The following is an 18,300-nucleotide window of genomic DNA, read 5'->3' as shown; positions in this document are numbered from 1 at the left end:
AAATAAAAATGTACATAACTGAATGAAGAAAGTGTGGCAGCTGGATAGTCGATAATCTTGCAGCTTGGAAGAACCACTCAATACAAAATGATTGCTTACCCATTAACGATTTACCAACATCACTGAAGTGTTTTGTTTTGTCTCTGTGTGTTTGCTCACGTGAGAGATAGAGAGAGAGAGGCAGAATACCTGACTGACCCAAAATGAAGGAAATCTTTGACTATGTATAGACTCAGGGAGCATAGCCTTGCTATTGAGAAAGGCCGCCGAAGACAGACCTGGCTCTAAAAAGAAGACAGGCTATGTGCACACTGCCCACATATTTTCCTCAGATTACACAGACCCACAAATAATTATAAAACACATCCAATTTGAAAAACTCCCATATATATTGGGTGAAATACCACAGCAGCAAGATTTGTGACATGTTGGCACAAGAAAAGGGCAACCAGTGAAGAACAAACACCCTTGTAAATACAACCTGTATTTATGTTTATTTATTTTCCCCTCCGTGCTTTAGCTATTTGCACATCCTTACCACACTGTATATATACATAATATGACATTTGAAATGTTTATATTCTTTTGGAACTTTTGTGAGTGTAATGTTTACTGTTAATTTCTTATTGTTTATTTCACTTTTGTTTATTATTTATTTCACTTGCTTTGGCAATGTAAATATGTCACGTATAAATATGTCACGTATACAGTGGGGCAAAAAAGTATTTAGTCAGCCACCAATTGTGCAAGTTCTCGTCTTTTATACTGATAACAAGTTCAAACAGGTGCCATTAATACAGGTAACGAGTGGAGGACAGAGGAGCCTCTTAAAGAAGAAGTTACAGGTCTGTGAGAGCCAGAAATCTTGCTTGTTTGTAGGTGACCAAATACTTATTTTCCACCATAATTTGCAAATAAATTCATAAATAATCCTACAATGTGATTTTCTGGATTTCTTTTTCTCATTTTGTCTGTCATAGTTGAGTGGGAGAACTTGCACAATTGGTGGCTGACTAAATACTTTTTTGCCCCACTGTACTCCCTCTCCGGCCTCTAGGTCACCAGGCTGCTGATTATTACGCACACCTGTCACCATCGTCAAGCACACCAGTGCTTCAAGACACTCACCTGGACTCCATAACCTCCTTGATTATCTTCCCTATATCTGTCACTTGGTTCTTTCCTCAGGTGTTATTGACTCTGTTCCATGTCAGTGCGTTGTTTGTGTTCCTTGGTTTCTGTTCAGTCTATTTATTAACTTCTTGGAACTATAGGGGGTGCTGTTCCGCATTAGCATATTTTGGTCTCCAAATTAAACTGCCTCGTGCTAAATTCTTGATCGTACAATATGCATATTATTGTTATTATTGGATAGAAAACACTTTCTAGTTTCTATAGCCGTTGGAATTTTGTCTCTGAGTGGTACAGAACTATATCTACAGCACTTTTCATGACAGGGGTCAGATTTCAGAAATTTTTACCCCTGATCTGGAGTCTGTTTTTAAGGTGACAGTGAATGCTATGAAGAAACCGACACTGCCTACGTCTTCCTCTGGGTGTCTGTACGTCATCACGTTTTGAATGGAGTCGATTGCACAATCACAGCCACTATAAAAGAAAAAAACGTGGAGGTACCTCCCTTTCTCGTCGCGCGCCTGAAGCGTGAAGGACATCGGACTTGCCTCATTCCAAATCGTTGTTTAGCCAGCAATATTTCTCTGGTCATGTTTTTACTCGTTATAGTTGTTAAAAACATCATAATGTAGTTAATTTGAACCGTTTTATAGCAATTTATATCCGTTTAGTGCGATTCTGAGGAATTTCTTTGTCGTGCACTTTCTAGCTTTGGGAACGTTTCGGGATCTCGGTCGTTGTTAGTGGACATTTCGAAGGACAGAGGACATCTATCGACCAAAAGAAGATTACAACATAGAAAGGATACATTGCCCAAGAATCTGATGGAAGAACAGCTCAAAGTAAGCAATATTTAATATGATAAATCGTTGTTCTGTCGAAATATTTTAAACGCATATTTCGCCATTTTGTTTGTTATCGCGTCACTTGGCGAACCCTGTATTGAAAAGTAAGGATAATTTTAAAAATGTAAGTCAGCGGTTGCATTAAGAACTAATTTGTCTTTCGATTCCTGTCAACCCTGTATTTTTTAGTCAAGTATATGATTAGCTTTCGATTAAACTAGATCACTCTGAAAGCTGACGTCCCTCATTTTGATGCTTGAGTTGCTACTATTTTCATTGTATAACCACGGTTTTGTATGGCTAAATATGCACATTTTCGAACAAACTGTATATGTACAGTGGGGAGAACAAGTATTTGATACACTGCCGATTTTGCAGGTTTTCCTACTTACAAAGCATGTAGAGGTCTGTAATTTTTATCATAGGTACACTTCAACTATGAGAGACGGAATCTAAAACAAAAATCCAGAAAATCACATTGTATGATTTTTAAATAATTAATTTGCATTTTATTGCATGACATAAGTATTTGATCACCTACCAACCAGTAAGAATTCCGGCTCTCACAGACCTGTTAGTTTTTCTTTAAGAAGCCCTCCTGTTCTCCACTCATTACCTGTATTAACTGCACCTGTTTGAACTCGTTACCTGTATAAAAGACACCTGTCCACACACAATCAAACAGATTCCAACCTCTCCACAATGGCCAAGACCAGAGAGCTGTGTAAGGACATCAGGGATAAAATTGTAGACCTGCACAAGGCTGGGATGGGCTACAGGACAATAGGCAAGCAGCTTGGTGAGAAGGAAACAACTGTTGGCGCAATTATTAGAAAATGGAAGAAGTTCAAGATGACGGTCAATCACCCTCGGTCTGGGGCTCCATGCAAGATTTCACCTCGTGGGGCATCAATGATCATGAGGAAGGTGAGGGATCAGCCCAGAACTACACGGCAGGACCTGGTCAATGACCTGAAGAGAGCTGGGACCACAGTCTCAAAGAAAACCATTAGTAACACACTACGCCGTCATGGATTAAAATCCTGCAGCGCACGCAAGGTCCCCCTGCTTAAGCCAGTGCATGTCCAGGCCTGTCTGAAGTTTGCCAATGACCATCTGGATGATCCAAAGGAGGAATGGGAGAAGGTCATGTGGTCTGATGAGACAAAAATAGAGCTTTTTGGTCTAACTCCACTCGCCGTGTTTGGAGGAAGAAGAAGTATGAGTACAACCCCAAGAACACCATCCCAACCGTGAAGCATGGAGGTGGAAACATCATTCTTTGGGGATGCTTTTCTGCAAAGGGGACAGGACGACTGCACCGTATTGAGGGGAGGATGGATGGGGCCATGTATCGCGAGATCTTGGCCAACAACCTCCTTCCCTCAGTAAGAGCATTGAAGATGGGTCGTGGCTGGGTCTTCCAGCATGACAACGACACGAAGCACACAGCCATGGCAACTAAGGAGTGGCTCCGTAAGAAGCATCTCAAGGTCCTGGAGTGGCCTAGCCAGTCTCCAGACCTGAACCCAATAGAAAATCTTTGGAGGGAGCTGAAAGTCCATATTGCCCAGCGACAGCCCCGAAACCTGAAGGATCTGGAGAAGATCTGTAGGGAGGAGTGGGCCAAAATCCCTGCTGCAGTGTGTGCAAACCTAGTCAAGAACTACAGGAAACGTATGATCTCTGTAATTGCAAACAAAGGTTTCTGTACCAAATATTAAGTTCTGCTTTTCTGATGTATCAAATACTTATGTCATGCAATAAAATGCAAATTAATTACTTAAAAATCATACAATGTGATTTTCTGGATTTTTGTTTTAGATTCCGTCTCTCATAGTTGAAGTGTACCTATGATAAAAATTACAGACCTCTACATGCTTTGTAAGTAGGAAAACCTGCAAAATCGGCAGTGTATCAAATACTTGTTCTCCCCACTGTATGTTGTAAAATGATGTTACAGGAGTGTCATCGGAAGAATTCTGAGAAGGTTAGTGAAAAAATTAATATATTTTGGCGGTGATTACGTTATAGCGCTCTTTGGCTGGAATCGATGCTCTGGTAACGTTTTCACATGTGGTATGCTAACTTATCGATTTATTGTGTTTTCGCTGTAAAACGCTTAGAAAATCTGAAATATTGTCTGGAATCACAAGATCTGGGTCTTTCCATTGCTATGCTTTGTCTATTCTTATGAAATGTTTTATTAAGAGTAAATTGGTCATACACGTTGCTCTCTATAGTAATTCTAGTCGTCTTGTGATGGTCGGTGCAATTGTAAACTGTGATTTCTACCTGAAATATGCACTTTTTTCTAACAAAACCTATCCTATACCATAAATATGTTATCAGACTGTCATCTGAAGAGGTTTTTTCTTGGTTAGTGGCTATCAATATCTTAGTTTAGCCGAATTGGTGATAGCACCTGAAGTAGTAAGAAACTGATGGAGTTAGAAAAGTGGTGTATTTTGCTAACGTGTTTAGCTAATAGATTTACATATTTTGTCTTCCCTGTAAAACATTTTAAAAATCTGAAATGGTGGCTTTATTCACAAGATCTGTATCTTTCATCTGGTGTCTTGGACTTGTGATTTAATGATATTTAGATGCTACTATCTACTTGTGAAGCTATGCTAGCTATGCTAATCAGTGTGTGGGGGGGGTGGGGGGTGATCCCGGACCCGGGGTAGAGGCTCGTTAGAGGTTAAACACTCACTCCCTGTACTTGCTTCCTGACTCTCAGCGCATTTGTTACAAAACATATGTTTCCCATGTCAATAAAGCCCCTTAAATTGAATCAAAATTGAGAGAGAGAGAGAGCACTAGAAGAGAGGTTCTGGAGGAGAGGGTGGGGGGGATGTTGTGTGACAGAGAACAACTCATTAGAGAGCTGGGCACCCCCTCAGAGAAGCCAGCAGAAAAAAAGCCCACCTAAGCCCCACACCCACTGAGGACATACATAAGACACAGATTGTACTCCTTATGGACTCAAATGGGAAATATATACATTAAAAACTTTTTCCCAAACACACAGTGTCTAAACTATGGTGTCCAAACACCCAGCGCGCCCTAGACCTTCTGTCTGAGGACCAACTAGGGTCACCCAGACACAATAATACACACAGGCACAAATGACCTGAGAGCACAGCAGGAAAGGGTGGCCACAGGGAGTAATTGAAAAAGCTTCTTATACTTTCCACAGTATACATGATCAAATACAAATCTTAGAATCAACTATTGAAGACTACCAGAACCCACTGGATTTTCCAATTACATTGAATGAACTACAGAACAAAACACAAACCCTCCAACCCAAAAAGGCCTGTGGTGTTGACGGTATCCTCAATGAAATGATAAAATATACACACCACAAATTCAAATTGGCTAAACTTAAACACTTTAACATCATCCTTGGCTCCGGCATCTTTCCCAATATTTGGAACAAAGGAATGATCACCCCATTCCACAAAAGTGGAGAGAAATTTGACACCAATAACTACCGTTGGATATGCATTGTCACGCCCTGACCATAGAAAGCCTTTTATTCTCTATTTTGGTTAGGTCGGGGTATGACTAGGGTGTGTGATCTAGTGTGTTGATTTCTATGTTGGCCTGGTATGGTTCCCATTCAGAGGCAGCTGTTTATCATTGTCTCTGATTGGGGATCATATTTAGGCAGCCATTTCACCACTGTGTTTTGTGGGATCTTGTTTGTGTGTAGCTGCCTGTGAGCACTGCTTGGGCGTCACGTATCGTTTATTCTTCTTTGTTGTTTTTGTGAGTTTAATTTTATTAAACATGTGTAACTCTACGTACGCTGCGCCTTGGTCCGTTAATTCATTAGACGATCGCGACATGCATCAACAGCAACCTTGGGAAAATCCTCTGCATTATCATTATCAGCAGACTTGTACATTTCCTCAGTGAAAACAATATAATACTGAGCAAATGTCAAATTGGCTTTTTACCAAACTACCATACGACAGACCACGTATCCACCCTGCACACCCTAATTGACAACACACAAACCAAAACAAAGGCAAACTCTTCTCATGCTTTGTTGATTAAAAAAATATTTGACATGAGGAAATTATATAAATTGATGGAAAGTGGTGTTGGGGGAGAAACATATGACATAAAATCCATGTACACAAACAAGTGTGCAGTGAAAATTGACAAAAAACACACATTTTTAATGTTATAAATGTCTATTGTAGCTGGAAACAGCAGATTTTTTATGGAATAGCTACATAGGCGTACCGAGGCCCATTATCAGCAACCATCACTCCTGTGTTGCAATGGCATATTGTGTTAGCTAATTGATCATTAGAAAACCCTTTTGCAATTATGTTAGCACAGCTGAAAACTGTTGTCCTGATTAAACAAGCAATAAAACTGGCCTTCTTTAGACTAATTGAGTATCTGGAGCATCAGCATTTGTGGGTTCGATTACAGGCTCTAAATGACTAGAAACAAATATCTTTCTTCTGAAACTTGTCAGTCTATTCTTATTCTGAGAAATGAAGGCTATTCCATGTGAGAAATTGCCAAGAAACTGAAGATCTCGTACAACGCTGTGTACTACTCCCTGCCAACTGGCTCTAAACAGAATAGAAAGGAGAGTGGGAGGCCCAGATGCAAAACTGAGCAAGAGGACAAGTACATTAGAGTGTCTAGTTTGAGAAACAGACGCCTCACAAGTCCTTAACTGGCAGCTTCATTAAATAGTACCCTCAAAACACCAGTCTCAAAGTCAACAGTGAAGAGGCGACTCCGGGATACTGGCAGAGTTGCAAAGAACAAGCCATATCTCAGACTGGCCAATAAAAAGAAAAGATTAAGATGGGCAAAATAACACAAACACTGGACGGAGGAACTCTGCCTAGAAGGCCAGCATCCCGGAGTCGCCTCTTCACTGTTGACGTTGAGACTGGTGTTTTGCGGGTACTATTGTTTATTATCTAGTTCACTTGCTTTGGAAATGTTGAGAGAGAGAGAGAGAGAGAGAGATACAGTTGAAGTCAGAAGTTAACATACACCTTAGCCAAATACATTTAAACTCAGTTTAATCACATTTAATCCTAGTAAAAGTTCCCTATCTTAAGTCAGTTAGGATCACCGCTTTATTTTAAGAATGTGAAATGTCAGAAAAATAGTATAGAGAATGATTTATTTCAGCTTGTATTTCTTTCGTCACATTCCCAGTGGGTCAGAAGTTTACATACACTCAATTAGTATTTGGTAGCTTTGCCTTTAAATTGTTTAACTTGGTTTAAACATTTTGGGTAGCCTTCCACAAGCTTCCCATAATGAGTTTTGGCCCATTCCTCCTGACAGAACTGGTGTAACTGAATCAGGTTTGTAGGCCTCCTTGCTCGCACACGCTTTGTCAGTTCTGCCCTCAAATTTTCTACAGGATTGAGGTCAGGGCTTTGTGATGCCCATTCCAATACCTTGACTTTGTTGTCCTTAAGCCATTTTGCCACAACTTTGGAAGTATGCTTGGGGTCATTGTCCATTTGGAAGACCCATTTGCAAACAAGCTTTAACATCCTGACTGATGTCTTGAGATGTTGCTTCAATATATCCACATAATTTTCCTGCCTCATGATGCCATCTATTTTGTGAAGTGCACCAGTCCCTCCTGCAGCAAAGCACCCCCACAACATGATGCTGCCACCCCGTGCTTCACAAATGGGACTCATTTTACTGTGGATATAGATACTTTTGTACCTGTTTCCTCCAGCATCTTCACAAGTTCCTTTGCACTTGTTCTGTGATGATTTGCACTTTTTGCACCAAAGTACGTGAATCTCTAGGAGACAGAACGCGTCTCCTTCCTGAGCGTTATGACGACGTGGTACCTTCATGTGTTTGGAAATTGCTCGCAAGGATGAACCAGACTTGTGGAGGTCTACAATTTATTTTCTGAGGTCTTTGCTGATTTCTTTTGATTTTCCCATGACGTCAAGCAAAGAGGCACTGAGTTTGAAGGTAGGCCTTGAAATACATCCACAGATACACCTCAAATTGACTCAAATGATGTCAATTAGCCTATCAGAAGCTTCTAAAGCCATAACCACATTTTCTGGAATTTTCCAAGCTGTGTAAAGGCACAGTCAACTTAGTGTATGTAAACTCTGATCCCACTGGAATTGTGATACAATGAATTATAAGTGAAATAATCTTGTCTGTAAACAATTGTTGGAAAGATTACTTGTGTCATGCACAAAGTAGATGTCCGAACCGACTTGCCAAAACTATAGTTTGTTAACAAGAAATTTGTGGTGGTTGAAAAAGGAGTTTTAGTGACTCCAACCTAAGTGTATGTAAACTTCCGACTTCAACTGCATATCCCGTGTGGCTCAGTTGGTAGAGCATGGTGCTTGCACCTCCAGCGTTGTGGGTTTGATCCCACAAGTATGAAAATGTATACATTCACTACTGTCAGTCACTGTGGATAAGAGCATCTGCTAAATGAATTTTTTTCTCCAGAGATTACAGAACCACAATGCATCTGCCAGGCGGGCGACAGCAACTCATAGCTATGACCTAAATACAGCCACGCTGTAACACGATTGGCCGGGAGACGGCACACGGCTTCTACCCCGCCCCGTGCTGCCACATCATCAGCACCTTAATTATTCACTGGTTTATGTAAGAGAGGGTCCGCCTTCCTCCTTCCTCTCTCTCTCTCTGACATTCCCCTCCTCTCATCTGGATTTGGATCCCACAGAATGCAGGGGAGGAGAGAAGGAGGGAGAGTGAGTGAGGAAGAGCAGAGAGAAAGAAATAGGTAGACTGTGAGATTGTGAGCGAAAGTGTATGAGGGGGGGGGGGGCAGAGGCGGAGCATTCATTTTTTATCAATTCAGAGATGGAAAATGCTGTGTTACAGCGTGACGATTGCAAACCGCCGCCACATTTAACAAACACTATGGAAAGCTATGGATTCAATGGAGAAACCACTTTTTTTATATCGGTATTTCCATTTTTATATATATTTTTTTTTATTGATATCGATAATTACATTTTTTTATATAAAGTGCCTTGAATGTTAATGAAGAGGGGGGTGGAGAGAGCACTGAGAGACAGTCTTCACATTTTGTTGCCTTAAAATGTAATCTAAAAATGATTTAAAATTGATACATTTCTAAAGTCAAAAAAATTCTAGAAATGTTTTCTAAAAACTAAGATGTCTTTATTGCGTCTTCACACCCCATAGTTAATATTATATGATACACTTTATTGTTGCAGAGGAGAAATTTGACTTAGACAAGATTGAGTGCTGCTGCTTCCACATAAATACAGTACATGTAATCAATTGAGAATTAACACCCCATTATACACCCACTTCCCCACCCACACAAAAGGTTTAATAAGTTCATGTCAGGCGGCAGATAGCTTAGCGGTACAGCGTGTTGGGTGAGATTGCTGGTTCGAATCCCCGAGCCGACGAGGTCAAAAATTTGTCAACGTGCCCTTGAGCAAGGTACTTAACAAAAATTGGTCCTGTAAGTCACACTGGATAAGTAAATAACTAAATTATAATACAAAAGACACACCAGAATCACATTCCAAGAGGTGTTGAGTGTTCCTGAATGGTCTAGTAGTCTCAGTCCTGACCTACATCTGCTTAAAAATCTGTGACAAGCATTTATTATTTTGTCCATCAATGATTCCCAACCAAATTTCCTGAGCTTGAGTCATTTTGACAAAAACAATGGATGTGTTGCCTTAAGAGGTCTGCAAGGTTAGTATAATCTTATATAAAATTATTCACCACTGTAATGGCTCCAAAAGTTGCTTCCACCAAGTATTAACTCTGGGGTGTGAAGACATATGCAATCAATACATTTAAATGTTTTATTAATTTGAAAAAAATTCTATAAGATTATCGAATGTAATCCCTTTTTAGATTTAGTTTTAAGGCAGCAAAATGTGTTTTGTAGACTCAGAGAGACAGAGGCAGACAGAGAGCATGGAATCCTGAGTTCTTCTGCAATAATATAGAATTAGAGTTGGATAAATGTAGATACACTTCAACATTTTATTGCATGGACTTAAGCAGGATACTAACCTCAACATCAAAACCTTCAGTCCAAATCACAGTTCCATACCTAAAACCTTGACTTTGAACAAAATTACCTGAATGGACTATTACTACCAAGGATTATCAAGAAAAAAAAGTGTGAAGTGAGAGGAGTGAAAACTCTTGAGCCTAGAGACCAGTGTACTCTGTATACCCGTAAGAAGATCCACTGGTTGATGCTTATTTTTAAAACCCTCAGGCCTCACTCCCCCCTTCTGACATACCTACTGCAGCCATATCCTCCAAATACAACACCCGTTCTGCCAGTCATATTCTGTTAAAAGTCCCCAAAGCACATACAGTTGAAGTCGGAAGTTTAAATACACTTAGGTTGGAGTCATAACTCCCGGGTGGCGCAGTGGTCTAGGGCATTGCATCGCAGTGCTAGCTGCGCCACCAGAGTCTCTGGGTTCGCGCCCAGGCTGGGCTGGGTTCGCGCCCAGGCTCTGTCGCAGCCGGCCGCAACCGGGAGATCCGTGGGGCGACGCACAATTGGCATAGCGTCGTCCGGGTTAGGGAGGGTTTGGCCGGTAGGGAGGGTTTGGCCGGTAGGGATATCCTTGTCTCAGTATGTAAAAAAAAAAAAAAAAAAAATGTAATAAAAAAAAAAAATATGTATGCACTCTACTGTAAGTCGCTCTGGATAAGAGCGTCTGCTAAATGACTAAAATGTAAAATGTAAAAAAGTCATTAAAACTAGTTTTTCAACCACTCAAAACATTTCTTGTTAACAAATTATAGTTTGGCAAGTCAGATAGGACATCTACTTTTTGCACCACACAAGTACTTTTTCCAACAATTGTTTACAGACAGATTATTTTACTTATAATTCACTGTATCACAATTCCAGTGGGTCAGAAGTTTACATAAACTAAGGTGACTGTGCCTTTAAACAGCTTGGAAAATCCCGAATACAATGTCATGGCTTTAGAAGCTTCTGATAGGCTAATTGACATAATTTGAGTAAATTTGAGGTGTACCTGTGGATGTATTTCAAAGCATACCTTCAAGCTCAGTGCCTCTTTGCTTGACATCATGGGAAAATCAAAAGAAATCAGCAAAGACCTCAGAAAATAAATTGTAGACATCCACAAGTCTGGTTCATCCAAACGCGTGAAGGTAGCACGTTCATCTGTACAAACAATAGTACGCAAGTATAAACACCATGGGACCACGCAGCCGTCATACCGCTCAGGAAGGAGACGCGTTCTGTCTCTTGGAGATGAACGTACTTTTGTGCGAAAAGTGCAAATCAATCCAAGAACAACAGCAAAGGACCTTGTGAAGATGCTGCAGGAAACCGGTACAAAAGTATCTATATCCACAGTAAAATGAGTCCTATATCGACATAACCTGATAGGCCACTCAGCAAGGAAGAAGCAACTGCTCCAAAACCACCATAAAAAAGCCAGACTACAGTTTGCAACTGCACATTGGGACAAAGATCGTACCATTTGGAGAAATGTCCTCTGGTCTTATGAAACAAAAATAGAACTGTTTGGCAATAATGACCGTTGTTATGTTTGGAGGAAAAAGGGGGAGACTTGAAAGCCGAAGAACACCATCCCAACCGTGAAGCACGGGGGTTGGCAGCATCATGTTGCGGGGTTGCTTTGCTGCAGGAGGGACTAGTGCACTTCACAAAATAGATGGCATCATGAGGAAAGAAAATGATGAGGATATATTGAAGCAACATCTCAAGACATCAGTCAGGAAGTTAAAGCTTGGTCGCAAATGGGTCTTCCAAATGGACAATGACCCCAAGCACACTTCCAAAGTTGTGGCAAAATGGCTTAAGGACAACAAAGTCAAGGTATTGGAGTGGCCATCACAAAGCCCTGACCTCAATCCTATAGAAAATGTGAGGGCAGAACTGAAAAAGTGTGTGAGAGCAAGGAGGCCTACACACCTGACTCAGTTACACCAGCTCTGTCAGGAGGAATGGGCCAAAATGCACCCAACTTATTGTGGGAAGCTTGTGGAAGGCTACCCAAAACATTTGACCCAAGTTAAACAATTTAAAGGCAATGCTACCAAGTACTAATTGAGTGTATGTAAACTTCTGACTCACTGGGAATGTGATGAAAGAAATTAAAGCTGAAATAAATCATTCTCTCTACTATTATTCTGACATTTCACATTCTTAAAATAAAGTGGTGATCCTAACTGACCTAAGATAGGACATTTTTACTGGGATTAAATGTCCGGAATTGTGAAAAACTGAGTTTAAACGTATTTTGCTAAGGTGTATGTAAACCTCCGACTTCAACTGTACATCCCTGGGTCGCTCCTCTTTTCAGTTCGCTGCAGCTAGCGACTGGAACGAGCTGCAAGAAACACTCACACTGGACAGTTTTATCTCCATCTCTTCATTCAAGGACTCAATCACGGACACTCTTACTGACACTCTTACCTTTGTTCTGTTGTATGTGCCCAGTAATGTTTGTACCATGTTTTGTGCTGCTACCATGTTGTGCTTCTGCCATCTTGTGTTGATACAATGTTCTTGTTATGTTGTGTTGCTGCAATGCTATGTTGTTGTCTTACGTCTCTCTCTATGTATTGTTGTGGTGTCTCTTTTGTCGTGATGTGTGTTTTGTCCTATATTTTTATTTTAGTTTTTAGTTTTAGGACTTTTGCCTTCTGGTAGGCCGTCATTGTAAATAAGAAATTGTTCTTGCCTAGTTAAATAAAGGTAAATAAAATAAAACATTTAGCAAAAATAAATATTTGATGGTGTGGGGTGCATTTTCCTGGCATGGTTTAGGTCCACTTCTAGAATCTATGCCAAGGCGCATTGAAGCTGTTTTGGCATATCGTTGGTTGCGCAACATCCTTTTAAGACAGATACCTGTATGTGCTTGTGATAAAACTTCATCCACAGTTATTTTCTATAAACTCTACATCCTATGTGGCTAAATGATGCTCTCTGGTGTATTTGGTGTATATTGGTTGACCAAACTGTAGCTAGGCTCATGATGATGTACCTGTATTGCTTGTTTGTTTTTTGCTTTTGAAGCGCTTTGAGATTGTTATGAAAAGCAATATAGAAATGTGATTATCTTTATCCAAACATTGCCTCTTGGGCGCCTTACGGGCTTCGGCCCAGTCCTGACTCACACAAGTCACATTCATTTATTATGCTGTTTATTTTAATAGTTTTATTAATCAGTCACCCAATCAAGGCAGGGCCCCCCAGTTGCCCAAGAATGACAAAGTAACCTGTCTAAATGACTATCGCTCTGTAGCACTCACATGAAATTATTTGAAAGGCTGGAAATGGCTCACCCCAGAAACCCTGGACCCACAATAATTCAAATACTGCCCCAATAGATCCACAGATGACGCAATCTTTATTGCACTCCATTACAGCCCTTTCCCACCTGGACAAAAGGAACACATACAGCCTATAGGGAGGAGGTCAGAGACCTGACAGTGTGGTGACAGGACATCAACCTCTCCCTCAATGTGAGCAAGAAAAAGGAGCTAATCGTGGACTATAGGAAAAGGAGGTCCGAGCACTCCCCCATTCACATCGACGGGGCTGTAGTGGAGCAGGTCGAGAGACGCCGCACCACACACACACACACACACACACACACACACACACACACACACACACACACACACACACACACACACACACACACACACACACACACACACACACACACATTCCTTCACACTCTTCATATACGCTGCTGCTACTCTCTGTTTATTATCTATGCATAGTCACTTCACCCCTACCTACATGTACATATTACCTTAATTACCTCGACTTACCCATACCCCTGCACATTGACTCTGTGCCGGAACCCTTTCTATATAGCCTCATTATTGTTCTTTTATTGTATTACTATTTTTCCTTTTGTTTATTTAGCACATTTTTCTTACTTACTTTTAAAAAAACTCTGCATTGTTGGATAAGGGCTTGTAAGTAAGCATTTCACCGGTAAGGTTGTATTCAGTACATGTGACAAAAAACATTTGATTTGGGCACCCTACCTCCTCTCCTCCCCTCATCTGATGATTAGCACAGTGGTAGCGGGCAGCAGCAGGCTGTCTACACTTCCTGAGTTTTCCTGTGGTTGGCGGTTGCAGTGAACAAAATATTAAATATATACCACATATCATTTACAGTATATGTTTCCTTTTTTTTTGTTGCTGCGTCTTAGGCCCCCCAACACGCCTGGGCTCAGGAGCTTCAGCCCCGTTAAGCCCCTGCGTTAATCTGGCCCAGAACACACACAGAAACACAAACAATAAAGCAAATGGACCTGAAAGACTTGAGTGAAAGACGATCGAACATGATCATTTCAGAAGCACTGTGACACATACTGTCTTGTGTCAGTGCCACTGTACCACAGCCACTTTAGACCACACCACATAGCATAAATGTCTCTTACTGTTTTTGGCTTTATAGTTTACTAATGGAGGATGGTGTCTTACCCAGACTGATCACTAGAAATAGACGGCGATATCAGACATTTGAAAAGGTCCCCAGAACACCTTTCTCTGTGAAAAAATAATAAAATAAAAACAATTGCCCAGCACTGGGAGCGAACTCGTGATGCTTAGAGCCAGAGATCTCTTCTTAAACCACTGAGTTGCCGCAGTTCATATTGCTCCAGCAAACCGAAATAATACTTGATGATAGTTGATGGTAATAGCGCATTGTTTTTTATTTATTTTATTTTAAGCCCTTCCCCAAACCATAGCCCTAACCACTTGGAATGAATACCTAAGCTTAACCCTTCGAGTTGTTTCTGTTTTAACCCTGTAACCACATGGAATTAATCCTGTAACCATGCAGAATTAATGCATCAAAAAATAGACGATCATCCATACACATTGCATTTCGAAGAGAATTCATGAGATCTTGTTGGTCTTACCTGTAGTGAAGAGAGACAGGAGATCAGGCAGGTGAAGGATCCCATCCAAACAGGAGAGGTAGAGGAAAAGTAAGAGAGGGAGAGAAAGAGCAGCAATTAATTACAGCACTATGATTAAAAACATCCATGGCTGTTGATGAATTTGTATCTTCATATTGACATACGTGGTACACAAACATCACAAATGAAAGAGCAACAGAAAGGCAATTAGTTACAGCAATTAGTTACATATATGGAATTTGAATGGCACTTTTCATTACAGAATAACTACAAGATGCCCCATATTTTTCCTCTTTCCATCCTCACTGCATGATGATTGTGTTCAGTATATGGACCAAGCCCATGGGGAATCACACATCCAACAAGATCATCCAGAGCCCTCCTTTCTCAGGTAAGAATTAGCCCTCTGCCCCTGGAACAGTCCCTATGGATCTCCCAATACTCCCTTCCCACCTCAATAGGGTCCTTACAGATCTCAGTGCAGCCACAGTGCCCCTTTTAGTGAATTCCCATCAACAGTTCCTAAGGGTCTTCTTACACCCCTCACTCACACATCTAAGCCCCCATCACTACCTCCACCCTCCACCACACTCACGTCTGATGTGTCTCCCACCAATCTCCCTCCAACTTACTTCTGGCATTCCTTACAGCAGGGTTTCCCAAACTCAGTCCTGGGGCCACACCTGGCTACACATTTTGGTTTTTGACCTAGCACTACACAGCTGATTGAAATAACCAACTCATCATCAAACTTTGTTTACTTGAATCCGATGTGTAGTGCTAGGAAAAAAAAAAAAATCATGAAGACCTCTCACCTATATCTGACATTCCCTATACAGAATTCCCAATGCTCCATCTTTCAACCCGTTACTCTATAAGACTTGATGGCAATTACCAAAATTCCCCATGCCATCTCCTACCAGTCCAACCATCTACGATGTATCCCTTATCTCTACAGATCTCCCATGGCACCTCTCCCTTCCCTTCCCACTGTGTATGTGTTTTCCCAATCCTCTTTACTATTCCCTGTGGAAACGCAGGTGGTGGGCCGACGCCGAAAACAGTGAAGTCGACCGATCTATGTCGAGGGAGGCGCTGAATTTTTGTATATTAAATATTCTTATGCTTAATGTAAAATGTGTTCGCAGCTTCAATTCTTGCACATTTTCTCAGAAAAAGTATATTTCAACACTGGCAAATTTGACAACTGCTAAACGTATATGATTCCATATGTGTTATTTCATAGGTCTGATGTCTTCACTATTATTCTACAATGTAAAAAATAGTAAAAATAAAGAAAAACCCTGGAAGGAGTAGGTATGTCCAAACATTTGACCGGTACTGTATATATATATACACTGCTCAAAAAAATTAAGGGAACACTTAAACAACACAATGTAACTCCAAGTCAATCACACTTCTGTGAAATCAAACTGTCCACTTAGGAAGCAACACTGATTGACAATAAATTTCACATGCTGTTGTGCAAATGGAATAGACAAAAGGTGGAAATTATAGGCAATTAGCAAGACACCCCCAATAAAGGAGTGGTTCTGCAGGTGGTGACCACAGACCACTTCTCAGTTCCTATGCTTCCTGGCTGATGTTTTGGTCACTTTTGAATGCTGGCGGTGCTTTCACTCTAGTGGTAGCATGAGACAGAGTCTACAACCCACACAAGTGGCTCAGGTAGTGCAGCTCATCCAGGATGGCACATCAATGCAAGCTGTGGCAAGAAGGTTTGCTGTGTCTGTCAGCGTAGTGTCCAGAGCATGGAGGCAGGCCAGTACATCAGGAGATGTGGAGGAGGCCGTAGGAGGGCAACAACCCAGCAGCAGGACCGCTACCTCCGCCTTTGTGCAAGGAGGAGCACTGCCAGAGCCCTGCAAAATGACCTCCAGCAGGCCACAAATGTGCAGGCCACAATTATTTGCTCCTGTGGCCTATTTATTGCCTACCTCCTCATGCATTTTGCACACAATGTATATAGACTCATTTTTTCCCCCTACTGTGTTATTGACTTGTTTATTGTTTACTCCATGTGTAACTCTGTGTTGTTGTCTGTTCACACTGCTATGCTTTATCTTGGCCAGGTCGCAGTTGTAAATGAGAACTTGTTCTCAACTAGCCTACCTGGTTAAATAAAGGTGAAATAAAATAAAATAAAAAACGTTAGCTAGCTGGCTCCCTAGTGGATGTTATTATTTGTTTCCTAGAGCTGTTTGCTTTTCTAGTTAGAGCCTAATGTTAGGCATTGTTCATTGTTGTTTTAACTAGCTAATGTTAGCTGGCTGGTTCGTTAGCTTACGTGACGTGTGTACAACACCCGTTGAATATGGCCGGTGTCAGTAAGCGTCTGGAAAAAAACGTAATGAAATTGTTGCCAGCAGACCTGTTTAGGCTGTTTTCATGTTATCCTCTTTGAGATATGGGGGCGCTGTTTTCACTTTGTAAAAAATCGTTCCCAAATTAAACTGCCTCGTACTCAATTCTTGCTCGTACAATATGCATATTATTATTACTATTGGATAGAAAACACTCTCAAGTTTCTAAAACCGTTTGAATTATATCTGTGAGTAAAACAGAACTCATTTTGCAGCAAACTTCCTGTCAGAAAGTGAAACATCTGAAATCGAGGCTCTGTTCCAGGGCCTCCCTATTCATTTGCTTGAAATCTATGGATATACATGCACTTCATACGCCTTCCACTAGATGTCAATAGGCAGTGAGAGGTGGAATGGGGTGTCTAGCTTTATCTGAGGTCAAGAGAGCTCTTGGAATGACATGACCCCAATTTCCTTTGTTCAGCAAGGCGCGGGAAGGAACTCTGGATTGCCTTCTGAAAAGCTTTCGTTATAGACGGCTAATATCTCCGGCTTTGATTTTATTTGATAAATGTGATAATATCATCGTAAAGTATGTTTTTTCAATATAGTTTTATCAGATTATTGAAAGTTTATCGGGAGTTTTGGCGTGTTCCGTTCTCTGCGTTTGGTGGAGATGGACAGCTTCGCGCCACTTGGCTAGCTTTGGTTGCTAATTCGACAGACGAAGAGGACATTCTAAATCCAAACAACGATTATTCTGGACGAAGGACCCCTTGTACAAGATTCTGATGGAAGCTCAGCAAAAGTATGACCCATTTATGATGTTATTTCTGTCGAAAATGTTTAGTATTATTTTCCGCCCTGATTTTGGGCGCTGTCTCGCTATAACGTAAGCTGTATGTCGTACTAAAGTTATTTTTAGAATTCTAAAAATAACTTTAGTACGACATACAGCTTACGTTATAGCGAGACAGCGCCCAAAATCAGGGCGGAAAATAATACTAAACATTT

General features: G+C 40.9%; 1 protein-coding gene across 5 annotated transcripts in view; it reads right to left on the bottom strand.

Moving 5' to 3' along the window:
• The window catches only part of brsk2a (BR serine/threonine kinase 2a), a 463,611-nt gene that overhangs the window by 335,908 nt on the left and 109,403 nt on the right, over positions 1-18,300 (bottom strand). The window lies entirely within an intron of this gene.

Source organism: Salvelinus alpinus, chromosome 9 (assembly GCF_045679555.1).
Source record: "Salvelinus alpinus chromosome 9, SLU_Salpinus.1, whole genome shotgun sequence".
Classification (NCBI taxonomy): Eukaryota; Metazoa; Chordata; class Actinopteri; order Salmoniformes; family Salmonidae; genus Salvelinus; species Salvelinus alpinus.
The sequence above is the reverse complement of the archived record's forward strand: the minus strand, read 5'-3'. Positions and strand labels throughout refer to the sequence as shown.